The sequence below is a fragment of the Oncorhynchus keta genome, chromosome 19, assembly GCF_023373465.1.
Source record: "Oncorhynchus keta strain PuntledgeMale-10-30-2019 chromosome 19, Oket_V2, whole genome shotgun sequence".
NCBI classification, from domain to species: domain Eukaryota; kingdom Metazoa; phylum Chordata; class Actinopteri; order Salmoniformes; family Salmonidae; genus Oncorhynchus; species Oncorhynchus keta.
In genome coordinates, this window is record NC_068439.1 from 12,994,389 (window position 1) to 13,008,156 (window position 13,768).

The following is a 13,768-nucleotide window of genomic DNA, read 5'->3' on the forward strand; positions in this document are numbered from 1 at the left end:
TGTACTAGTCTGTGGTGACCTAAATGCCAGAACCGGACAAGAACCTGACACCCTCAGCACACAGGGGGACAAACACCTACCCGTAGGTGACAGCATTCCTTCCCCCATATGCCCCCCTAGGCACAACTATGACAACATAACCAACATAAACGGGTCACAACTCCTGCAGCTCTGTCGCACGCTGGGTATGTACATAGTTAATGGTAGGCTTAGAGAGGATTCCTATGGTAAGTAGACCTATAGCTCATCTCCTGGCAGTAGTACTGTAGACTACTTTATCACTGACCTCAACCCAGACTCCTATGGTAGGTAGTAGACCTATAGCTCATCTCTTGGCAGTAGTACTGTAGACTACTTTACCACTGACCTCTACCCAGAGTCTCTCAGAGCGTTCACAGTCAGCCCACTGACACCCCTATCAGATCACAGCAAAATCACAGTCTACTTGAACAGAGCAATACTCAATCATGAGGCATCAAAGCCAAAGGAACTGAGTAATATTAAGGAATTATATAGAGGGAAGGAATGTAGTGTAGAAACCTAACAAAAAAACAATTCAATCTCTTTTAGACAACTTCCTGGACAAAACGTTTCACTGTAATAGTGAAGGTGTAAACTTGTCAGTAGAAAATCTGAAGAGTATATTTGACCTCTCAGCTTCCCTATCAAATCTAAAAATCTATCTAGACTATGGACCGCTGGGAGAGACAGGAAGTGCCTCGACCAGCGCAACCGGGGTTACCTCTACCCGTCCCGTCCGGAGCCGGTCTCAGTGGGATGCGTCTCTCCTTTCCCAGGGAGCATGATGGGACGGCAGCACAGTGCCAGGGATTCCTGTTACAACTGGACCTCTACCTGGCCACTTTGTACTCAGCTCCCTCGGGAAGAGCCTCTCAGGAAGAGTTCTGGAGTGGGCAAACACTGTGTACTCAGCTCCCTCGGGAAGAGCTTCCCAGGAAGAGCTCTGGGGTGGGCAAACACTGTGTACTCAGCTCCCTCGGGAAGAGCCTCTCAGGAAGAGCTCTGGGGTGGGCAAACACTGTGTACTCAGCTCCCTCAGGAAGAGCCTCCCAGGAAGAGCTCTGGGGTGGGCAAACACTGTGTACTCAGCTCCCTCGGGAAGAGCCTCCCAGGAAGAGCTCTGGGGTGGGCAAACACTGTGTACTCAGCTCCCTCGGGAAGAGCCTGCCAGGAAGAGCTCTGGGGTGGGCAAACACTGTGTACTCAGCTCCCTCGGGAAGAGCCTCTCAGGAAGAGCTCTGGGGTGGGCAAACACTGTGTACTCAGCTCCCTCGGGAAGAGCCTCCCAGGAAGAGCTCTGGGGTGGGCAAACACTGTGTACTCAGCTCCCTCGGGAAGAGCCTCTCAGGAAGAGCTCTGGGGTGGGCAAACACTGTGTACTCAGCTCCCTCGGGAAGAGCCTCCCAGGAAGAGCTCTGGGGTGGGCAAACACTGTGTACTCAGCTCCCTCGGGAAGAGCCTCTCAGGAAGAGCTCTGGAGTGGGCAAACACTGTGTACTCAGCTCCCTCGGGAAGAGCCTCTCAGGAAGAGCTCTGGGGTGGGCAAACACTGTGTACTCAGCTCCCTCGGGAAGAGCCTCTCAGGAAGAGCTCTGGGGTGGGCAAACACTGTGTACTCAGCTCCCTCGGGAAGAGCCTCCCAGGAAGAGCTCTGGGGTGGGCAAACACTGTGTACTCAGCTCCCTCGGGAAGAGCCTCCCAGGAAGAGCTCTGGGGTGGGCAAACACTGTGTACTCAGCTCCCTCGGGAAGAGCCTCTCAGGAAGAGCTCTGGAGTGGGCAAACACTTTGTGGGGAGAAGGAGACCACTTCGAGGAGTTCAGCCGTCGCTTCCAGGCCGTATTCGGCCATCCCCCCGAAGTTAGAGCGGAAGGGGGAACGGCTCTTCCATTTCCTTAGTGAAAACGATGTACTGAGCAAATGTCAAATTGGCTTTTGACCAAATTATCATACGAAAGACCACATATTCACCCTGCACACACTAATTGACAAACAAACAAATCAAAACAAAGGCTAAGTTTTCTCATGCTTTGTTGATTTCAAAAAAGCCTTAGACTCAATTTGGCATGAGGTTCTGCTATACAAACTGATGTAAAGTGGTGATGGGGGAAAAATATGAAATATTATAAAATCCATGTAGAAAAACAACAGGTCAGCGGTTAAAATTGGACAAAAACACACACATTTCTTTCCACAGGGCCGTGGGGTGAGACAGGGATGCAGCTTAAGCCCCACCCTCTTCAACATATATATCAATGACCAGCTGCAGTAACTAGCTGAGTTTCCTGTTAGCAGTATGAACAATTGTGTAGTGGAGTCACCCACTATAGTTGTCTAGTGGAGTCATCCACTACAGTTGTCTAGTGGAGTCAGTCATCCACTACAGTTGTCTAGTGGAGTCAGTCATCCACTACAGTTGTCTAGTGGAGTCAGTCATCCACTATAGTTGTCTAGTGGAGTCAGTCATCCACTACAGTTGTCTAGTGGAGTCAGTCATCCACTACAGTTGTCTAGTGGAGTCAGTCATCCACTACAGTTGTCTAGTGGAGTCAGTCATCCACTATAGTTGTCTAGTGGAGTCAGTCATCCACTATAGTTGTCTAGTGGAGTCAGTCGTCCACTATAGTTGTCTAGTGGAGTCAGTCATCCACTACAGTTGTCTAGTGGAGTCAGTCATCCACTACAGTTGTCTAGTGGAGTCAGTCATCCACTACAGTTGTCTAGTGGAGTCAGTCATCCACTATAGTTGTCTAGTGGAGTCAGTCATCCACTACAGTTGTCTAGTGGAGTCAGTCATCCACTATAGTTGTCTAGTGGAGTCAGTCATCCACTACAGTTGTATAGTGGAGTCAGTCATCCACTACAGTTGTCTAGTGGAGTCAGTCATCCACTATAGTTGTCTAGTGGAGTCAGTCATCCACTACAGTTGTCTAGTGGAGTCAGTCATCCACTACAGTTGTCTAGTGGAGTCAGTCATCCACTACAGTTGTCTAGTGGAGTCAATCCACCAATCACACACACACACACAGCCACTCGGTAGTGGAACTTCTGTCACAGAACACCAGGGTTGTAAACACTGTGGAAACTAAGTCTTCGAATCAAATGGCACCCTATTCCCTATGTACTGGACTAATTTTGACCACAGCCTATAGGTTTTTGGTCAAAATTAGTGCACTATATAGGGAATAGGGTGCCATTTGGGACATAAGCTAAGCTATGAAGTTCTGTTTACAACATAGCACTTTAGTATGTGGTCTGTGCTGGGCTGGGTTTCAATGTAGAACCTTATTTCTTGTTCTCTCCCCTGCAACCTTGTCCTCTCCTGATTGGACTAGATAGCTCTGGCCAGCCAGATCTGTCCTCCGATTGGATAACCCTGACGACCTCAGTAAACTGACAACATGGTAGCTCGGTATTATTAAAACCTGAAGCATTCTGGGTTGGTAAGGCAATGAACTGCTATGCATTTTGTGTACACAACACAACACGACCTACCTCACTCGCTTTTCATCCTACATACAGTATCTATTCTTCAGATGAAACTAGTAGACGAGGACAGCAGCTCTGTCTATACAAGCACATATAGTAGCAGAAGAAGAAATGTCAAAAAAGATATGTACAAATTCATTCATTCTTGCTTGGACAACATACATGCTTATATAGTAGGAGGCTGAGACTACAACTACAACAGAACCAGTCTTACCTGATGGTAGAAGGCAGTTGGTCCTGGCCTGGTCCGGTGGTCCAGTTGGGAGAAACCAGAAAGAGGTTCAGTTGAACCCAGGGGACCAGTCAGTACTGTGGTTCAGTTGAACCCAGGGGACCAGTCAGTACCGTGGTTCAGTTGAACACAGGAACCCAGTCAGTACTGTGGTTCAGTTGAACCCAGTCAGTACTGCAGCCTCGCTCCAGTTGAACACAGGAACCCAGTCAGTACCGTGGTTCAGTTGAACACAGGAACCTAGTCAGTACTGTGGTCCAGTTGAACCCAGTCAGTACTGCAGCCTCGCTCCAGTTGAACACAGGAACCCAGTCAGTACTGTGGTTCAGTTGAACACAGGAACCCAGTCAGTACTGTGGTTCAGTTGAACCCAGGGGACCAGTCAGTACCGTGGTTCAGTTGAACCCAGGAACCCAGTCAGTACTGTGGTTCAGTTGAACCCAGTCAGTACTGCAGCCTCGCTCCAGTTGAACACAGGAACCCAGTCAGTACTGTGGTCCAGTTGAACCCAGTCAGTACTGCAGCCTCGCCCCAGTTGAACACAGGAACCCAGTCAGTACCGTGGTTCAGTTGAACACAGGAACCCAGTCAGTACCGTGGTTCAGTTGAACACAGGAACCCAGTCAGTACCGTGGTTCAGTTGAACCCAGTCAGTACTGCAGCCTCGCTCCAGTTGAACACAGGAACCCAGTCAGTACCGTGGTTCAGTTGAACCCAGTCAGTACTGCAGCCTCGCTCCAGGTGCTTTCACCCTGATTCCCTGCAGAGAGGAGAGAGAAGACATGTTACATTTGAGTCATTTAGCAGACGCTCTTTTCCAGAGCTACTCACTGGAGCAATTAGGGTTAAGTGCCTTGCTCGAGGGCACGTCGACAGTATGTTCACCTAGTCGGCTCGGGAACTCCAATGCTCTTAACCGCTAATCTATCTTGTTCCTTAATAAGGAAGGGAAAGTGTGTGTTTGTAATTATAGTACCGTTTGGAAACCAGCCTGCAACAGCTGTGTGGCTGAGCTGATAAAGCATGGTGCTTGGGTTTGTTTCCCATGAAGGACCAGTATGAAAAGGTCTGCACTCACTACTGTAAGTTCAGTTTTAAAAAAAAAAACATCATTAGATCGATTCCATTTTTTTTTTGTGATCAAATTACTTCGTAAAAAAATGTTATTACTGTAATTCAGACATTCAATAGGGATGACTACTCCTGTCTACTGAAGTCACAGCTCAGATCAAAACATTTAATGACACCACAACTAAGGCTGTGGTGGCTGTGGTGACATTTTGTCAGCCGGTTATTGCCATATAAATAACTGCCGAACTCACGGTAATTGACCGTTAATTAACATAAACACATTTAGCATCTCCAGGCCTCCACACATACAAGCCGCTAACACGAGCCTTTGCAACATCTACATTTAAAAAAATATAATAAATCCATTTAATACACAGCATCACAATAAATATATGATTTATTTTCGGCAGGTCTATAGAAACACTATGATAAGAAGAACATGTATTTCAGAAGAACAGAATGAGTTGGCCTACTCTTTGATATCTGTCTATGCTTCATGTCATAGGCTGTAGGCTTGTTCATTTAGCAGACAAGATAAGTCCCCGTGACATCATTTTATATTTCATGATTTTATAGTTATAACAATGTAATTTAACTTAGCTGAATAAAATAGAAAATATATTTTTCCCATTCTGGAGCGAGTGCACATATGAAGGCTATGTTGAGCGTAAAAGGGATTATTTGAAACGGGTCCTATATGCTAGATTTAGAGTTGCTTGGTAACTTTATATGTGAATGATACAAACCTTAATGTCTTAGAAATGAAAACGTATATGGGCTGCATGATGTGACTATAGACTATTGATTTGAGAAAGTAGTAAAAAAAGCTTGTTTAAATGTTCCTTTCCTCAGGCTGCACAGCTGTTCTCTCAGCAAGTATTTTCACACATCAGACTATTCAAAAGGTTTATTTATTTTAATTTAACTAGGCAAGTCAGTTAAGAACAACTTCTTGTTTTCAACGATGGCCTAGGAACAGTGGGTTAACTGGTCTAGGAACAGTGGGTTAACTGGTCTAGGAACAGTGGGTTAACTGGTCGAGGAACAGTGGGTTAACTGGACTAGGAACAGTGGGTTAACTGGTCTAGGAACAGTGGGTTAACTGGTCTAGGAACAGTGGGTTAACTGGTCGAGGAACAGTGGGTTAACTGGACTAGGAACAGTGGGTTAACTGGTCTGGGAACAGTGGGTTAACTGGTCTAGGAACAGTGGGTTAACTGGTCTAGGAACAGTGGGTTAACTGGTCTAGGAACAGTGGGTTAACTGGTCTAGGAACAGTGGGTTAACTGGTCTAGGAACAGTGGGTTAACTGGACTAGGAACAGTGGGTTAACTGGTCTAGGAACAGTGGGTTAACTGGTCTAGGAACAGTGGGTTAACTGGTCGAGGAACAGTGGGTTAACTGGACTAGGAACAGTGGGTTAACTGGTCTAGGAACAGTGGGTTAACTGGTCTAGGAACAGTGGGTTAACTGGTCGAGGAACAGTGGGTTAACTGGACTAGGAACAGTGGGTTAACTGGTCTGGGAACAGTGGGTTAACTGGTCTAGGAACAGTGGGTTAACTGGTCTAGGAACAGTGGGTTAACTGGTCTAGGAACAGTGGGTTAACTGGTCTAGGAACAGTGGGTTAACTGGTCTAGGAACAGTGGGTTAACTGGACTAGGAACAGTGGGTTAACTGGTCTAGGAACAGTGGGTTAACTGGTCTAGGAACAGTGGGTTAACTGGTCGAGGAACAGTGGGTTAACTGGACTAGGAACCGTGGGTTAACTGGTCTAGGAACAGTGGGTTAACTGGTCTAGGAACAGTGGGTTAACTGCCTTGTTCAGGGGCAGAACGACAGATTTGTACCTTGTCAGCTCGGTGGATCTGCTCTTGCAACCTTCCGGTTACTAACCACTAGGCTACCGGTAATCTTGCCTTTTCTAATACATTTACATTTACATTTAAGTCATTTAGCAGACGCTCTTATCCAGAGCGACTTACAAATTGGTGCATACACCTTATGACATCCATAATATCTGAAATTTGGTTTGATTTAGAATAGCCCAATATCAAAGGGGCAGGAACAGGAGCAGAGGGGGACAGAGGTGTCATGCTTATGCACTTGAATAGTGAAAGGAGGCCACAATCCCACCGTTCCTTTTTCAACCATGCCTGGTAGGCCACTCCGGTTTTATAGCAGAGCTGTGATTAATATAAACAACCATGCCTGGTAGGCCACTCCGGTTTTATAGCAGAGCTGTGATTAATATAAACAACCATGCCTGGTAGGCCACTCCGGTTTTATAGCAGAGCTGTGATTAATATAAACAGCTGAGAAATAAATATAGTAGCAGCAGGGATCCTCGTCTTTGTAATAGCGACCATCAACACTCTGCTGTCACACTAGATTACATATAGAAACGTCAGGCTTAATTTCCCTCCACGCATCAACCACTGTTTAAGGAGCATGCAGCCTCTCGCTGTGTGACAGGTCATATTCCGACAAAACTCTGGGATGCCATTGGCTCTCTAAACCCTGTTCATGCAGCTACCAAGGGCATAGCCCTTTCCTGCAGTCAAATGACCAAAGCATCCTCTAGAGTGGTTTCATGGGTCGAATGTTGTTCATATTTTTCATAATGAACATTTATTTTATTTTTTTTCCAGTAGAAAATCCAGTGTTTCTATATCAAATGGTTTTGTTATATTTCAGTCTTTTTGTGATGTATGTGAAGTGTAGAATTGAGAGGCAAACCATTTTTTTATGCATTTCAACTCTGTATCTGACATGGTACAGGTGTCTACTTTTTTTAAAGCCCATAACCATGTGTGTGAGTTGTATCATTTTGATTTAAAGTAGATTTGTTAAAGACTACCAAGAAATACTCTGTGACCCTGATTTAGCCCACTGCAGTAAAGGTCAAGAAAAGGTCAACAGCCCCTCTCTCTGCACTCCAGAAAGGAATAAAAGACAGAGAGGAGGAGATGGAAACACACAGTGGTGAGATGTTTTGTATCTAAGGGTAATGTCAGCCTATTCATTTTGGAAATATAAAAAATGTCCCTATTATTAATAGGCAGGGTAGCCTAGTGGTTAGAGTGAAGGGGCGGCAGGGTAGCCTAGTGGTTAGAGTGAAGGGGCGGCAGGGTAGCCTAGTGGTTAGAGTGGAGGGGCGGCAGGGTAGCCTAGTGGTTAGAGTGAAGGGGCGGCAGGGTAGCCTAGTGGTTAGAGTGGAGGGGCGGCAGGGTAGCCTAGTGGTTAGAGTGAAGGGGCGGCAGGGTAGCCTAGTGGTTAGAGTGGAGGGGCGGCAGGGTAGCCTAGTGGTTAGAGTGAAGGGGCGGCAGGGTAGCCTAGTGGTTAGAGTGGAGGGGCGGCAGGGTAGCCTAGTGGTTAGAGTGGAGGGGCGGCAGGGTAGCCTAGTGGTTAGAGTGGAGGGGCGGCAGGGTAGCCTAGTGGTTAGAGTGAAGGGGCGGCAGGGTAGCCTAGTGGTTAGAGTGGAGGGGCGGCAGGGTAGCCTAGTGGTTAGAGTGGAGGGGCGGCAGGGTAGTTGCCTAGTTTAAAAAAATAAAAAATTCAAATCCACTATAATTGTAGGCTAACTCAACCCGCCTCACCTAATGTGGTACAGATCTGCTATTTTTATAACTGGAACCTAGCTACTAGCTATTAGTCATTGTTTGCCACTGCTAGCAGTCTTCACCTTTAGCCCAGACACCAGCCAGCTTTAACTCGGTCAATATCTGCCAGTCTGCACAGCATAATATCAACCCAGGGTAGCCTAGTGGTTAGAGCGTTGGACTAGTAACCGGAAGGTTGCGAGTTCAAACCCCCGAGCTGACAAGTTACAAATCTGTCATTCTGCCCCTGAACAGGCAGTTAACTAGGCTGTCATTGAAAATAAGAATTTGTTCTTACCTAATTAAATAAATATATATATTTTTAAATCAGACTGCTTTTCTCTACAACATCACCGGATTCCTTCAACAAGCTCTGGACTAGAGGTCGACCGATTAATCGGAATGGGTGATTAATTAGGACCGATTTCAAGTTTTCATAACAATCGGAAATCAGTATTTTTGGGCGCTGATTTTGCCAACTTTTTTTTTTTTTACACCTTTATTTAATCTTTATTTAACTTGGCAAGTCAGTTAAGAACACATTCTTATTGTCAATGACGGCCTAGGAACGAGGCAGAAAGACAGATTTTTACCTTGTCAGCTCGGGGGATTCAATCTTGCAACGTTACAGTTACCTACGCCAACGCTCTAACCACCTGCCTGTTACGCGAATGCAGTAAGCCAAGGTAAGTTGCTAGCTAGCGTTAAACGTATCTTATAAAAAACAATCAATCAACGACTGTCGTTGCTCCAATGTGTACTTAACCAAATGCATTTCTTAAAATTAATACACAAGTATATATTTTTAAACCTGCATATTGAGCTGAAATAAATCCAGGTTAGCAGGCAATATTAACCAGGTGAAATTGTGTCACTTCTCTTGCATTCATTGAACTAATTTGCCAGAATTTTACGTAATTATGACATGACATTGAAGGTTGTGCAATGTAACAGGAATATTTAGACTCATGGATGCCACCCGTTAGATAAAATACCAAACGGTTCCGTATTTCACTGAAATAATAAACGTTTTGTTTTCGAAATTATAGTTTCCGGATTCGATCATATTAATGACCAAAGGCTCGTATTTCTGTGTGTTATTATGTTATAATTAAGTCTGATTTGATAGAGCAGTCTGACTGAGCAGCAGCAGGCCCGTAATCATTCATTCAAACAGCACTTTCGTGCGTTTTGCCAGCAGCTCTTCGCAAGCACTGTGGCTGGTGTAACCAATGTGAAATGGCTAGCTAGTTAGCTGGGTGTGCGCTAATACTGTTTCAAACATCACTCGCTTTTAGCTGCAAGGGCCGCGGCTTTTGTGGAGCGATGGGTAATGATGCTTCAAGTGTGGCTGTTGTCAATGTGTTCTTGGTTCCAGCCCAGGTAGGGGAGAGGAGAGGGACGGAAGCTATACTGTTATACACTGGCAATAATATAGTGCCTATAAGAACATCCAATAGTCAAAGGTATATGAAATACAAATGGTATAGAGAGAAATAGTCCTATAAATACTATATTAACTACAACCTAAAACCTCTTACCTTGGAATATTGAAGTCTCATGTTAAAAGGAACCACCAGCTTTCATATGTTCTCATGTTCTGAGCAAGGAGCTTAAACGTTTTTTATAATAAAATAAGTGTTAATTCAGTATTGTTGTAATTGTCATTATTACATATAAAAAATAAAAACAAATCGGCCGATTAATCAGTATCGGCTTTTTTTGGTCCTCCAATAATCAGTATCGGCTTTTTTTGGTCCTCCAATAATCAGTATCGGCTTTTTTTGGTCCTCCAATAATCAGTATCAGCTTTTTTTGGTCCTCCAATAATCGGTATCGGCTTTTTTTGGTCCTCCAATAATCAGTATCAGCTTTTTTTGGTCCTCCAATAATCGGTATCGGCGTTGAGAAATCATAATCCGTCGACCTCTAGTCTGGACGCTTCTGACTTAGAATATGTGGACAACTACAAACACCTGGGTGTCTGGTTAGACTGTCAACTCTCCTTCCAGACTCACATTAAGCATCTCCAATCCAAAATGAAATCTAGAATCGGCTTCCTATTTCGCAACAAAGCCTCCTTCACTCATGCTGCCAAACATACCCTCGTAAAACTGACTATCCTACCGATGCTTGACTTCGGCAATGTCATTTACAAAATAGTCTCCAACACTCTACTCAGCAAATTGGATGTAGGCTATCACAGTGCCATCCATTTTGTCAACAAAGTCCCATATACTACCCACCACTGCGACCTGTATGCTCTCGTTGGCTGGCCTTCGCTACATATTTGTCTCCAAACCCACTGGCTCCAGGTCATCTATAAGTCTTTGCTAGGTAAAGCCCCGCCTTATCTCAGCTCACTGGTCACCATAGCAACACCCACCGATAGCACGGGCTCCTGCAGGTATATTTCACTGATCATCCCCAAAGCCAACAGCTCCATTGGCCACATTTCCTTCCAGTTCTCTGCTACCAGTGACTTAATATCTCCCTCTCTAACTTTAAGCATCAGCTGTCAGAGCAGCTTACCGATCACTGCACCTGTACACAGCCCATCTGTAAATAGCCCACCCAACTACCTCATCCCCATATTGTTATTTTGGTTTGCTCTTTTGAACCCCAGTATCTCTACTTGCATGTCATCATCTGCACATCTATCACTCCAGTGTTTAATGCTAAATTGTAATTATTTAGTCACTATGGTCTATTTATTGCCTTACGTCCTGAATCTTACTACATTTGCACACACTGTATATATGATTTTCTATTGTGCTATTGACTGTACGGTTGTTTATGTGTAACTCTGTGATGTTGTGTTTGTTGCACTGCTTTGATTTATCTTGGCCAGGTCGCAGTTGTAAATGAGAACTTGTTCTCAACTGGCCTACCTGGTTAAATAAAGGTGAAGTAAAAAAATGCTAGAGTTTGTTGACACTAGACCAATTGTGTACCAAAGACATCTTAAATCTATGGTTTTTTAATGTTTTTCTGTTGTGCGTAATTTGCATTAGGCTGTTAGGCGACATATCGTATAATGACACAATCATTATTTTAATTCAGTTTTTCGGTCTTGGGCTCATATATATATGTGAATGCATCAGCACTAACTTGCATATGGGTGTTTTGAATTAATTATCGCCTTAGAAGGCACTGTCCATTTCGTTGTTGTTAGGCTTTGAAACGACATGCAATGACCATGTTTTCCACTCAGTTTCAACCTGTTGGTGAACTTCTTTCTTCAAATTGATCATCCCAGTGAGGTGAGTTTAAAAGCATGATAAGTGTTTGATGTGAGTGTCAGAGTGGCTAGAGGGACATTAGAGCCCTGAAGACCAGGCCATTAGGACCTGACGAAGGGACAATAGAGCCCTGAAGACCAGGCCATTAGGACCTGATGGAGGGACAATAGAGCCCTGAGGACAGGGCAATTAGGACCTGATGGAGGGACAATAGAGCCCTGAGGGGGGGGGCAATTAGCACCTGATGGAGGGACAAGAGCCCTGAGTTCCAGGTCATTAGGACCTGATGGAGGGACAATAGAGCCCTGAGGACAGGGCAATTAGGACCTGATGGAGGGACAAGAGCCCTGAGTACCAGGTCATTAGGACCTGATGGAGGGACAATAGAGCCCTGAGGACAGGGCAATTAGGACCTGATGGAGGGACAAGAGCCCTGAGTACCAGGTCATTAGGACCTGATGGAGGGACAATAGAGCCCTGAGTACCAGGTCATTAGGACATGAAGGAGGGACAATAGAGCCCTGAGTACCAGGGCATTAGGACCTGATGGAGGGACAATAGAGCCTTGAGGACCAGGCCATTAGTGACCAAAAGGTCCTTGCCAACACATGTCCAGAGTGCATAAGAGGAGATGACCGTGACTCAATGGTCACGTGGAATTTGACTGCTGGTGTGGCGGTAATATGGTCACCGCAACAGCCCTACTAACAGTTGTATATTTTCCACAGACAACCAGACACAACACTTCCAGTAGGCCAAACAAATACTACTGTTGGTCTGCTACTCCTTCTATCCAAACATTCTAAGTACTGTATGTACAGTACAGTAACATTGTCTGTGTTATTTAGGGAGTTTCCCAGACAGCCCAGCCTGCGTGATGACCCCTGACCTCTAACCTCTACTTAGGGGTTGATTGGGAGGGACAGGGGGTTAGTACAGTGGTTTTCCAGCTACATTCCTCTGGGGTGGACATTGTAGGGAGGAATGAGTGGTTAATCACCATGGTAAACAGTAATGTTACTTAACCCTCAGATCTCCCGAGAGAGAGAGACAGGGAGAGAGAGAGAGAGAGAGAGAGAGAGAGAGAGAGAGAGAGAGAGAGAGAGAGAGAGAGAGAGAGAGAGAGAGAGAGAGCGAAACAGAGAGAGAGAGAGAGAGAGAGAGAGAGAGAGAGAGAGAGAGAGAGGAGAGAGAGAGAGAGAGAGAGAGAGGGAGAGAGAGAGAGAGAGAGAGAGAGAGAGAGAGAGAGAGAGAGAGAGAGAGAGAGAGAGAGACAGAGAGAGAGAGACAGAGAGAGAGAGAGAGAGAGAGAGAGAGAGAGAGAGAGAGAGAGAGAGAGAGAGAGAGAGAGAGAGAGAGAGAAAGGAAAGCTTTGACTATGTACAGACTCAGTGAGCATAGCCTTGCTATTGAGAAAGGCCGCCGTAGGCAGACATGGCTCTCAAGAGAAGACAGGCTATGTGCTCACTGCCCACAAAATGAGGTGGAAACTGAGCTGCACTTCCTAACCTCCTGCCCAATGTATGACCATATTAGAGAGACATATTTCCCCCAGATCACACAGATCCACAAAGAATTCGAAAACATATCCAATTTTGAAAAACTCCCATATCTACTGGGTGAAATTCCACAGTGTGCCATCACAGCAGCAAGATTTGTGACCTGTTGCCACGAGAAAAGGGCAACCAGTGAAGAACAAACACCATTGTAAATACAACCCATATTTATGCTTATTTATTTTATCTTGTGTCCTTTAATTACTGTCTTTACTGTTTTGAAACTGTTGTATGTGTAATGTTTACTGTTAATTTTGGTTGTTTTTCACTTTATATATTCACTTTGTATGTTGTCTACCTCACTTGCTTTGGCAATGTTAACACATGTTTCCCATGCCAATAAAGCCCTTGAATTGAATTGAATTGAATTGAAATTGAGAGAGAGAGAGAGAGGCTGCGCTACTGGGCAGGCTGGCAGACAGGCTGCATCCACTAAACAAACACAGTCCACTCTATTGATAGACCCATTGCCCATTGGCATGGCAACCACAGCTGTTTACCCGCATCACAAACTATTTTGCTTTTTTAAAATGTATTTTCTATTCTTCTAGGAAAT

At 45.1% G+C, this 13,768-nt stretch overlaps 1 pseudogene; it reads right to left on the reverse strand.

Annotated features, from left to right (window-relative positions):
• LOC118379748 (ataxin-1-like) overlaps window positions 1–13,768 on the reverse strand; it is a 153,202-nt pseudogene that overhangs the window by 87,946 nt on the left and 51,488 nt on the right.